The following is a 12,901-nucleotide window of genomic DNA, read 5'->3' on the forward strand; positions in this document are numbered from 1 at the left end:
AAACACATAAAAGCATGACCTAAATTTTTCCACATCTCCTTTTTAGCCTATACTGTGACTAGAAAATGACTTGTTCTAGTTTGGCAATGTTATAAGCCTTGGTTTAATGCAAATCACAGTGTTCCTCTTTCCATCAGAACTCCTGATAAGTAGAACTCCCACCCCAGGTGGGCTTGGAGAAGATAAGAGCCCTAAATGAATGAGAGAGGAGGTGGGACATTCTGGTGGGAAGGAAGTTTTTTATGAAAAACGGAAGACAGGGAACTGAAAAAAGTAAAATGTATAAAATCTGAGATGACCACTTTTGGAGCAATACTCCAAGGGAACTACAGAAGATCTCAGATGAGAATCCTGCTTAAAGCAATTCTCAAATGCATTGATTCTTCTTTCCTTCACTGGAATAAGACAATTGCTCCAACACTCGAATGGCTCTCAAACAGTTAATGAAGCATATTTCATATTTGCATGGTTCTTCCTCAACCTGATATGAAGCAATCAAGCTGCAAATACAAATTTTCAAAATTTAATTGTAGCAAATACTGGAAAGCAAGAGGTATGATATTATGGAGAGAGAGTGGTGGTTATGTCTCTCTTTGTGTCTGTCATAATTACACCAAAGGCCCCACTCAAACCATCTGGTTAGCTGCCCTTTAGGGAGGGGGTATGGTAAGCAATGGGATATAGTACCATATGCTAGGATTTAGTGTTGTTTGAAAATGCAGTTAACTCTTAACACACTAGTGATTCCAAGAAATTTGTACTCTGGAGATACTGGGAACTGGACTAACCAGTCTATGTGCATGTTTAAGCCTTTTAAGGGTATTCTAGTCATTAAAACCCAGGAGAACATACTTTTTGGAAGAAGAAAAATATATATGCAGGTAGGGAAAGGAGGAAAATATGCTGTAACTGATTCTCTTCTCATTATATACCCCTCTGCTGCCTGTTTATCTACTGCCAGCACGATATTAATATCTCCAAACTGCCACAGAATTAGCACTTCTCAAAATCCACTCCCACAAAGAGGCTGCTTTGCTGGCCACGCTGTCTCCTGAGTCACTGCATAAGCGTGCTGGCAAACACTGTCATTAACACAAAGTTGGGTTTGGCAGCAGGCAGAACACAACAGCCACAAATCAGCAGATGTATATGTTGATCCACAGCAAGGATTTAATGAAGGGTGTTACTGTGGAGCCTGAACAGGCCAGGAGACAGGCTCCATCCACCAAGGTTCTAGAGCTGGAGAGAACACTGGGGAGCAGGGTGGGGGGCAAGTCCACTTTTGACAGGTTAAGATGTCTTAATGATTAAAAATGACAAAAGAACAAAACTTACTTGTTACTGCATTTTAAATTATGAAAATTGATGTTTTATGCGCAATACGTGGGGTCTGGAGAAGAAAGTTGGAATCGTAGAGCTGGCAAAGAAAATTCATGCTAATAGGCATCTATATGAAAAGCTAGGGAATACTAAGCCAAACAGCACAAATGCCTTAATGATCCACTTCTGTTAATGCTGCTCAAATCAATTCACAGAATTTACTGTGTACCTACATGGCCAGCAGAGAATCAAGGTCACAATCCTTCCCATATCTTCCACAGCCCTTGCCCTCTTTATCCTATCAGCACATGTCTTCAAACCAGTTGGGGTCTGCCATAATCTACCTTGTTCCTAAGGCCTGAGATTCCCAACTCACTCCACATCCTCCCCACTACCTTCCTCTCCCATCCATCTAAAGTTTTGAGTCTAAGCTACACTCTCTCAGCCATATTATCCCTAATCACAGATTCCCCAAGAGGAACAGTTGTGGCACTGGTGCTCAGTAATAACGACAATTAAAATACATGAAATAATAACAGCCATCATTTATTGGGCATTTACTAAGTGTCAAGCATGTGAGAATCATATCACATGCATTCTTGAGTATTTTCTTGGTATGTGCTCTCCTATGATAACTCATCACGGTATATTCTAACCACTAACTCATAATCTAACCTGCTCAATTATGAGCTCTGTGAGGGCAAGGGTAATATCTTTCTTGTTTTGTAACCCAGTGCCTAGCACAGTACTCAGTACAAAGAAGATACATAGTAACTATTTTCAGAATGAAATTATACAGCTCCTTTAGGATAAACATAATTTTTAGAATTTGGCAAACCCCACAGCATTATGAACTACATGGCATTTGATAGTTTTTTGAAATTACAATATATTCTTTTAATTTTGCTTTAATACATCCTGAAAATTTGAGCTACTCTTTGAAGTATCAGGAAACACACACAATCATTTTGGAAATAAAGCAATGGAATATTATCTATAACCCTAAGCATGTTTCCTAAGCATATAGTAGTGAAGCATGCCCAACATGAAACTAAGGACAAAAAAACTTTCTGCATGCCTTAACTATCTTTTTGCCTTTCTCCTCCCCATTATCTAAGACTTGAATTTAAAAAGAGAATGAAAAGGCGAGAGAGAATGAAATTAGCCCAGAACCATGCTCTTGACTATCTCATCATTTTGTTAAGCAGCTAAGGAAAGGTCAGGAGACTTTTCCCCTGGCCAAAGATGGCTCAGAATCTGACACTGGTGTGTTGTTCAGCTGCCCAGTAAGAAAAGAGAACAGTGAACTGTGTGCTGTGACATTATACTGCTTTAAACAAATTTGTTAAGTTCCACTTTCTTGAGTGTATCAGTAATTCTACCCCAATTACACATGCCTAGCACAAATGGCTAAAATTCACAATCAACATATAAAAAGAGACCTAGGGCCTTGGACATCTAGCAGGAAGTCATCTCTCTCTGCATTAGCGAGATACACAAAAACAATTACTGCTGGGATTGAAGGGCTTCTCCAAACTAAAAGAGAAATTCAGGGTTCTATTACAAGTGAACAGTTGCCATTAAGGCATGATCAGGTGTTCCAGATATAAGAACAAGAGACACAGATCTCACACACAGATTTTCTCACTGACATCTCTCACTCCCCCTCCTCTTCCTTTCCACAGAGCAGTTTGTAATATGCTCACACTTTCCCATTGGGAGTATCTTTGAAGCCATGGGGTCCTATATCCCGCCAATATACAAATGAATATGATTCTTAAGGAGACCTCAACTACACTAGGTGTAACTGATCACATTTTGCCTGCCTTTCCCCTAACCCCCTCAACCTTCCTACTCCTGCAAGATCTGGAGTAACAAACAATATATTGATAGGTAAGATAAAGGCATTGACTGAAATCACCCAGTCAATGCACTATCTCACAGTGCACTTTAAATAATTATGATATATTTAATATAATATATAATAATAATTTTATATATTTAATTTTGAAACAACCTAAACTTATAGAAAAGTTGCATGTACTCTACCAAGAATGCTCCCCTCACCCTGAGATTAAGTAGTTAATTTGTTGTGGCACCCCAAATACTTTGATGAGCATATCCTACAAATGAGGACTTTGTCCTACGTAATCGAAAAATAATCACCAGAATCAGAATGATAAAACAGACATATTACAACCATCTAATCCACAAACCCTACTGAAATTCTGCCAGTTGTCCCAACAGAATACTTAAGGAAAAAGGATGTAATTCTGAATCGGGCATTGCATTCAGTTGGCAGGAATATCAAACGTGCATAACTTGACTAGTCACCAAGAAACATTAAACAAACCAAATCTGAGAGCCAGTCTTCAAAATTACTGTCTCATACTCTTCAAAAGTGTCAACGCCATGACAGTCAAAGGAAGACTCAACAATTGCTCCAGACCAAAGAGACATAATGACTGTTTAGCAGATGCCTACCTTGCTCTGCTCTAATAGCTTTAAGAACAAACTGTTTCCACTCATCCCCCAAACACCACACACTACTAATTTCCCATAGACCCAAACTATGAAGAGGCAGAAAGAGCTTCTTAGGGATAATCTCGCCTTTTCTTGAGAGACCCAGACTGTGAACCTGTCTATCCAGTTATACTCACCATCAAAGGTAATACATTTTTCAACGACAATAAAGAAAAAGCCTTTTCCATATATGTACACACACACACTCTCTTCTCTCAAATTCAGTCACTCATATATTCTGCGGCTTCCATGATTTAGTGCCTCTCAACAGGGCTAATTTAAAAGGAATATGCTACTCAATAAAATAAAACCTGGCATAAATGGATAAAGATATGAAAAGAGTAGGCATAAGAAATAACACTGGTATACATGCATGTACCATTCACACAGAGCCCTACCTCCATTCTCCATCTGAACAAAAGTGGCAGATAACTTTCAATGGTTCTGACTCATAGATTTCTATTTATCTTGCTGTTTGAGTATAGCATTTTTCATTTAAAAATCACCTACATTTTATCAGTCACTGAGGTATCCATGGAGATTACAAAAGCAGAAGTTTTTTCTAAGGCAAACATACACATAGGCACATATTCAGGATATAGTAAACTCATAAAGGAATGCCCCTCCAATATATTTAAGTCAAAGCTAAAGGAAGGGAGTTGAAAACTAATTAATTGTTCAATTCAATCACAACTGTCAAGTCATCTATAGTAGAAGTACACAATTAAGATGAGCACCCACCCCCACACACAACACACACACATTCCCCATTTAATTTCTTTACAGTAACTTCAAGACTCTGTGGTCAAATTTCATAGAATAAGTATAAAATGCACCCCATGACTGTTTTTTTTTTTAAATCTTCATTTTATTAAGATATATTCACATACCACACAGTCATACAAAACAAATCGTACATTCGATTGTTCACAGTACCATTACAGAGTTGTATATTCATCACCTAAATCAATCCCTGACACCTTCATTAGCACACACACAAAAATAACAAGAATAATAATTAAAGTGAAAAAGAGCAATTAAAGTAAAAAAGAACACTGGGCGCCTTTGTCTGTTTGTTTGTTTGTTTCCTTCCCCTATTTTTCTACTCATCTATCCATAAACTAGACAAAGTGGAGTGTGGTCCTTATGGCTTTCCCAATCCCATTGTCACCCCTCATAAGCTACATTTTTATACAATTGTCTTCGAGATTCATGGGTTCTGGGTTGTAGTTTGATAGTTTCAGGTATCTACCACCAGCTACCCCAATTCTTTAGAACCTAAAAAGGGTTGTCTAAATTGTGCGTAAGAGTGCCCACCAGAGTGACCTCTCGGCTACTTTTGGAATCTCTCTGCTACTGAAGCTTATTTCATTTCCTTTCACATCCCCCTTTTGGTCAAGAAGATGTTCTCCGTCCCACGATGCCGGGTCTACATTCCTCCCCAGGAGTCATATTCCACGTTGCCAGGGAGATTCACTCTCCTGGGTGTCTGATCCCACACAGGGGGGAGAGCAGTGATTTCACCTTTCAAGTTGGCTTAGCTAGAGAGAGAGGGCCACATCTGAGCAACAAAGAGGCATTCGGGAGGAGGCTCTTAGGCACAATTATAAGGAGGCATAGCCTCTCCTTTGCAGTAACAGTCTTCCCAAGGGTAAATCCTGTGGTAGAGGGCTCAACCCATCAAACCACCAGTCCCCTATGTCTGTGGTCATGTTAGCAACCATCAAGGTGGGGTAGGCCAATACCCCTGCATTCTCCACAGGCTCCTCAAGGGGGCTCTACATATTTTTTTCCTTGTTTTTTCCTAACTTTTTTTTTTCTTTAAATCAACTGTATGAAAAATAAAAAAATTAAAAAAACAAAAAAATAATTAAAAAAAATACAATAAAAGAACATTTCAAAGAGACCATAACAAGGGAGTAAGGAAAAGACAATTAACCTAAGATAACTTTTACTTCCAACATGTTCCTACTCTACCCCAAGAAAGTTACCTAATATAGCAACATTTCTGTGAACTTGTTCCTACTATACCCATCAGAAATTAACAGACCATAGTCATTCCTGGGCATTCCCAGAACGTTAAATTTACCCATGATAGCTTATCTGTTCTTCTTGGATTATTGTTCCCCCTTCCTTAATTGCTCTCTATTGCTAGTTCCCCTACATTCTACATTATAAACCATTTGTTTTACATTTTTCAAAGTTCACATTAGTGGTAGCATATAATATTTCTCTTTTTCTGCCTGGCTTATTTCGCTCAGCATTATGTCTTCAAGGTTCATCCATGTTGTCATATGTTTCACGAGATCGTTCCTTCTGACTGCTGTGTAGTATTCCATCGTGTATATACCACATTTTCTTTATCCATTCATCTGTTGAAGGACATTTGGGTTGTTTCCATCTCTCGGCAATTGTGAATAATGCTGCTATGAACATTGGCGTGCAGATATCTGTTCGTGTCACTGCTTTCCGATCTTCCGGGTATATACCGAGAAGTGCAATTGCTGGATCGAATGGTAACTCTATATCTAGTTTTCTAAGGAACTGCCAGACTGACTTCCAGAGTGGCTGAACCATTATACAGTCCCACCAACAATGAATAAGAGTCCCAATTTCTCCACATCCCCTCCAGCATTTGTAGTTTCCTGTTTGTTTAATGGCAGCCATTCTAATCGGTGTGAGATGGTATCTCATTGTGGTCTTAATTTGCATCTCTCTAATAGCTGGTGAAGCTGAACATTTTCTTGGCCATTTGTATTTCCTCTTCAGAGAACTGTCTTTTCATATCTTTTGCCCATTTTACAACTGGGCTTTCTGTACTATTGTCATTGAGTTGTAGGATTTCTTTATATATGCAAGATATCAGTCTTTTGTCAGATACATGGTTTCCAAAAATTTTTTCCCATTGAGTTGGCTGCCTCTTTACCTTTTTGAGAAATTCCTTTGAGGTACAGAAACTTCTAAGCTTGAGGAGTTCCCATTTATCTATTTTTTCTTTTGTTGCTTGTGCTTTGGGTGTAAAGTCTAGGAAGTGTCCACCTAATACAAGGTCTTGAAGATGTTTTCCTACATTATCTTCTAGGAGTTTTATGGTACTTTCTTTTATATTGAGATCTTTGGTCCATTTTGAGTTAATTTTTGTGTAGGGGGTGAGGTAGGGGTCCTCTTTCATTCTTTAGAATATGGATATCCAGCTCTCCCAGCCCCATTTGTTGAAAAGACCATTATGACCCAGTTCAGTGACTTTGGGGGCCTTATCAAAGATTAGTCGGCCATAGATCTGGGGTCTATATCTGAATTCTCAATCCGATTCCACTGATCTATATGTCTATCTTTGTGCCAGTACCATGCTGTTTTGACTACTGTGGCTTTATAATAAGCTTCAAAGTCAGGGAATATAAGTTCTCCCACTTCGTTTTTCTTTTTTAGAGTGTCTTTAGCAATTTGAGGCATCTTCCCTTTCCAAATAAATTTGATAACTAGCTTTTCCAAGTCTGTAAAGTAGGTTGTTGGAATTTTGATTGGGATTGCATTGAATCTGTAGATGAGTTTGGGTAGAATTGACAACTTAATGACATTTAGCCTTCCTATCCATGAACATGGAATATTTTTCCATCTTTTAAGGTCCCCTTCTATTTCTTTTACTAGAGTTATGTAGTTTTCTTTGTATAGGTCTTTTACATCTTTGGTTAAGTTTATTCCTAGGTACTTGATTTTTTTAGTTGCTATTGAAAATGGTATCTTTCTCTTGAGTGTCTCTTCAGTTTGTTCATTTCTAGCATATGGAAACATTACTGACTTATGTGCATTAATCTTGTATCCCGCTACTTTGCTAAATTTGTTTATTAGCTCTAGTAGCTGTATCGTCGATTTCTCAGGGTTTTCCAGATATAAGATCATATCATCTGCAAACAATGACAGTTATATTTCTTCCTTTCCAATTTGTATGCCTTTTATTTCTTTGTCTTGCCGGATTGCCCTGGCTAGCACTTCCAGCACAATGTTGAATAACAGTGGTGATATGGGGCATCCTTGTCTTGTTCCTGATCTTAGAGGGAAAGCTTTCAGTCTCTCCCCATTGAGTACCATGCGGGCTGTGGGTTTCTCATATATGCTCTTTATCATATTGAGGAAGTTTCCTTCAATTCCTACCTTTTGAAGTGTTTTTATCAAAAACGGATGTTGGATTTTGTCAAATGCTTTTTCAGCATCTATTGAGATAATCATTTGATTTTTCCCTTTTGAATTGTTAATGTGTTGTAATACACTGATTGATTTTCTTATGTTGAACCATCCTTGCATGCCTGGAATGAACCCCAGTTGGACATGGTATATGATTTTTTTAATGTGTCTTTGGATTCGATTTGCAAGTATTCTGTTGAGGACTTTTGAATCTATATTCATTAGGGAGACTGGCCGGTAGTTTTCCTTTTTTGTAGCATCTTTGCCTGGTTTTGGTATTAGATTGATGTTAGCTTCATAAAATGAGTTAGGTAGTGTTCCATTTTCTTCAATGTTTTGAAAGAGTTTAAATAAGATTGGTGTCAGTTCTTTCTGGAACGTTTCCCCTGTGAAGCTATCCGGCCCTGGGCATTTATTTGTGGGAAGATTTTTGATTACTGATTGGATCTCTTTGCTTGTGATTGGTTGGTTGAGGTCTTCTATTTCTTCTCCGGTCACCCTAGGTTGTTCATATGTTTCCAGGAAATTGTCCATTTCCTCTGCATTATCCAGTTCCCATACAGTTGTTCATAGTATCCTCTTATAATTTTTTTAATTTCTTTGGGATCTGCAGTTACGTCACCCTTTTCATTCATTATTTTGTTTATATGGGTCTTCTCTCTTTTTGATTTTGTCAGTCTAGCTAGGGGCTTGTCAATCTTTTGATCTTCTCAAAGAACCAACTTTTGGTGATATTTATCCTCTCTATTTTTTTTTTGTTCTCTATGTCATTTATTTCTGCTTTAATCCTTGTTATTCCTTTTCTTCTACTTGGTTTAGGATTGGTTTGCTGTTCATTTTCTAGCTTCTTTAGTTGATCCACTAGTTCTTTGATTTTGGCTCTTTCTTCCTTTTTAATATATGCGTTTAGTGCTATAAATTTCCCCCTCAGTACTGCTTTTGCTGCATCCCATAGATTTTGGTAGGTTGTGTTCTCATTTTCATTCATCTCTGTATATTTAGCAATTTCTCTTGCTATTTCTTCTTTAACCCACTGATTGTTTAGGAGTGTGTTGTTTAACCTCCAGGTATTTGTGAATTTTCTAAGTCTCTGATGGTTATTGACTTCTAATTGTATTCCATTGTGGTCAGAGAATGTACTTTGAATAATTTCAATCTTTTTAAATTTACTGAGCCTCGTTTTATGTCCCAGCATATGATCTATTCTGGAGAAAGTTCCGTGAGCACTAAAGAAGTATGTGTATCCTGGTGATTTGGGATGTAATGTTCTATATATGTCTGTTAAATCTAATTCATTTATCAGATTGTTTAGGTTTTCAATTTCCTTATTGGTCTTCTGTCTGCCCATGACTGTTTACTATGAGAACATGGATCCACAAGGTTATCAGGCTTAGAGCCTCCACTTTACATATTTACCAGGGCACCTCCCCACTACATGAGATCTGACTCCCAGGGATGTCTGGCCCTGGCATCATGGGATTGTTAATGCCTTCTTAACCATAAAGAAGAAGGGAAATGAAACAGAATAAAGTTTCAGTGGCTGAGAGATCTCAAATGGAGTCGAGAGGTCATTCTGGAGGCTATTCTTCTGCATTATCTAGACATCCTTTTTAGTTTTTAGTGTATTAAAACAGCTAGAAGGAAATACCTAAAAATGTTGAACTGCAATCCAGTAGCCCTCATTCTTGAAGGCGACTGTATAACTACATAGCTTATACAATGTGACCATGTGATTGTGAAAACTTGTGGCTCACACTCCCTTTATCCAGTGTATGGATAGATGAGTAGAAAAATGGGGGCAAAAAAAGTATATAAACATGTTTTGGGTGTTCTTTTTTACTTTTATTTTTATTCTTATTTAAATTCTTATTATTTTTATTTTTGGAGTAATGAAAATGCTCAAAAGTTGATTGTGGTGATGAATGCACAACTGTAGGATGATACTATGAACCGTTGATTGTACACTTTGTAAGACTGTATGGCATATGACTATCTCAATAAAATTGCAGGAAACAACAACAACAACAACAACAAGGGCAGGCATTTTCAAGTGCTGGGGTGGAGATTCCCAAGTGACAGGACTTCAATATTGATTTCTAACATACCAGATGGCTGATCTCACTTCTGGTCAGCTAAATGGGGTATGCTACTGTAAGGCTGAACCACAAGGGAAGCTACAGGGTGCTCATGTCTTTCTTTGTAATTTTGTGTTGGAAACAAAGTGAGAGAGGTCACCAAAGGATTCGATAAGGAGATAGAAAGCTCAGGACTGAAAACTATTTTGTTCAGAATATCAGCTCCACCTTCACTCTTACAAACACACAGACATATGGACACACACAGACTGTGAGACCCCCACTCGAAAAGATAGTGAATAAATAGGCAATGGCTAGCATGCCCAAGTAGGCTCCCTTCAGATCTTCTCTAGAAGTTCATACTAAGACCTATAATATCCATGCTCTGTGAGGCAAGAACCTAGCAAATTCAGACTTGGCTTTTACAAGCTGACAAAATAAATCTGTAAAGAAATTCTAGAGATGGGAGAGATCTAGAGACAATGGGCAATAAATGATTATCTTTATTAAGTCACTGTTTCTCAACTCGGCCTCAAGCAAGGAAATGTCATACAAGGTTACAGGTAGCTTATGAAAGCTAGTATGACGACATCCTCTACGGGCCACACTTTATGTCTCCCACACAATATCTTTTATCCCCCAATTTCTACTGATTGATTTCCTGTGAATCTGGAATACTGTTGTTTTTTCTCTCCTCCCATTTTTTTTTCTTAAAATATATCCAGGACCCTGGGCAAGATGGTGGCATAGAGAGGAGTGGAAGCTAAGTAGTCCCCCTGGAACAACTACAAAAAACCAGAAACAACTAGTAAATAATCCAGAATAACTGCGGGGGGACAAACGAGACCATCCACCCATCATACACCAACCTGAATTGGGAGGAATGCCTGAGAACACAGCAGAAAATCTTTAAGTAAAACCTGCGGAACCAGGTCGGGAGACCCCCTCCCCCATAGCCCGAGCTGCAAAGCCTCATGGTGCCACAGAGAAGCTCTCTCCCAGCAAGCGAATACAGCTCAGCTGAGCTCCAACTGGGGTTTTAAGTAGCGAGTATGAACTGCTCACTACAGGTACGCAGCCCCAAAAAACAGAGAGAGGCTTTGGGTGACGACTGACCTGGGAGAGCTGGAGGGTCGCCTTGGACTGGGTCTGAAGGGGACTATCTGTTTCTTTTTTGGCTCAGTGGAGAAAGCCCCAGTCATTTTTAGTTTCCAGGGCTGTGACTCTGGGAAGGGTGGAGACACCACAAGCAGAGAGCGAGACCATTGAAATGCTAATGACCTCCACCTGAGGGGTCTGTCTTCTCTAGGAAGAAAGGGGTGGGGCCCTTTCCATTCAGAACCAGACCCCAGAGCCTGGGGGAACACGGCCATACCTCCTCACACCAGTCAAGAATTACAGGCTAACAGGCGCCACCTGCTGGGCAGAAAAGCACAGTGACCTGAGGCATCAAAGGGTGGAGCAATTTTCTAAGACACACCCGCAGGGAAACCAGATACTGAATATTTCTTCCCTCTGGGACCTGAGCCTGTTCTGGTCTGGGAAAACCTGATTTGGATAACCAAGGAAACCATGCCTAGACAACAGAAAATTACAACCTACACTAAGAAAAACAAAGTTATGGCCCAGTCAAAGGAACAAACGTACACTTCAACTGAGATACAGGAATTTAAACAACTAATACTAAATCAATTCAAAAAGTTTAGAGAAGATATTGCAAAAGAGATAGAGGCTGTAAAGGAAGAACTGGACATGCATACGGCAGAAATCAAAAGTTCAAAAAACCTACTAGTAGAATCTATGGAAATGAAAGGCACAACACAAGAGATGAAAGACACAATGGAAACATACAACAGCAGATCTCAAGAGGCAGAAGAAAACACTCAGGAACTGGAGAACAAAACACCTGAAAGCCTACACGCAAAGGAGCAGATGGAGAAAAGAATGAAAAAATATGAGCAACGTCTCCGGGAACTCAAGGATGAAACAAAGTACAATATTGTACGTATCATTGGTGTCCCAGAAGGAGAAGAGAAGGGAAAGGGGGCAGAAGCAATAATAGAGGAAATAATTAATGAAAATTTCCCATCTCTTATGAAAGACATAAAATTACAGATCCAAGAAGCGCAGCGTGCTCCAAACAGAAGAGATACGAATAGGCCTACGCCAAGACACTTAATAATCAGATTATCAAATGTCAAAGACAAAGAGAGAATCCTGAAAGCAGCAAGAGAAAAGCAATCCATTACATACAAAGGAAGCTTCATAAGACTATGTGCGGATCTCTCAGCAGAAACCATGGAGGCAAGAAGGAAGTGGTGTGATATATTTAAGATACTGAAAGAGAAAAACCACCAACCAAGAATCCTGTATCCAGCAAAGCTGTTCTTCAAATATGAGGGAGATCTCAAAATATTTTCTGACAAACAGACAATGAGAGACTTTGTGAACAAGACACCTGCCCTACAGGAAATACTAAAGGGAGCACTACAGGGTGATAGAAGACAGGAGTGTGTGGTTTGGAACACAATTTTGGGAGATGTTAGCACAACAATGTAAGTACACTGAACAAAGGTAACTATGAATACAGTTGAGAGAGGAAGATGGGGAGCATGTGAGACACCACAAGAAAGGAGGAAAGATAACGACTGGGACTGTGTAACTTGGTGAAATCTAGAGTATTCAACAACTGTGATAAAATGTACAAATATGTTCTTTTATGAGGGAGAACAAGCAAATGTCAAGCTTGCAAGGTGTTAAAAATGGGGAGGCATTGGGGGAAGGATGCAATCAGCATAAAC

At 39.0% G+C, this 12,901-nt stretch overlaps 1 protein-coding gene across 1 annotated transcript in view; it reads right to left on the reverse strand.

Moving 5' to 3' along the window:
* Window positions 1–12,901, reverse strand: part of SND1 (staphylococcal nuclease and tudor domain containing 1) — a 462,700-nt gene that overhangs the window by 200,171 nt on the left and 249,628 nt on the right. The gene's annotated exons all lie outside the window — the stretch shown is intronic.

This window comes from Choloepus didactylus, chromosome 5, assembly GCF_015220235.1.
Source record: "Choloepus didactylus isolate mChoDid1 chromosome 5, mChoDid1.pri, whole genome shotgun sequence".
Lineage (NCBI taxonomy): Eukaryota > Metazoa > Chordata > Mammalia > Pilosa > Megalonychidae > Choloepus > Choloepus didactylus.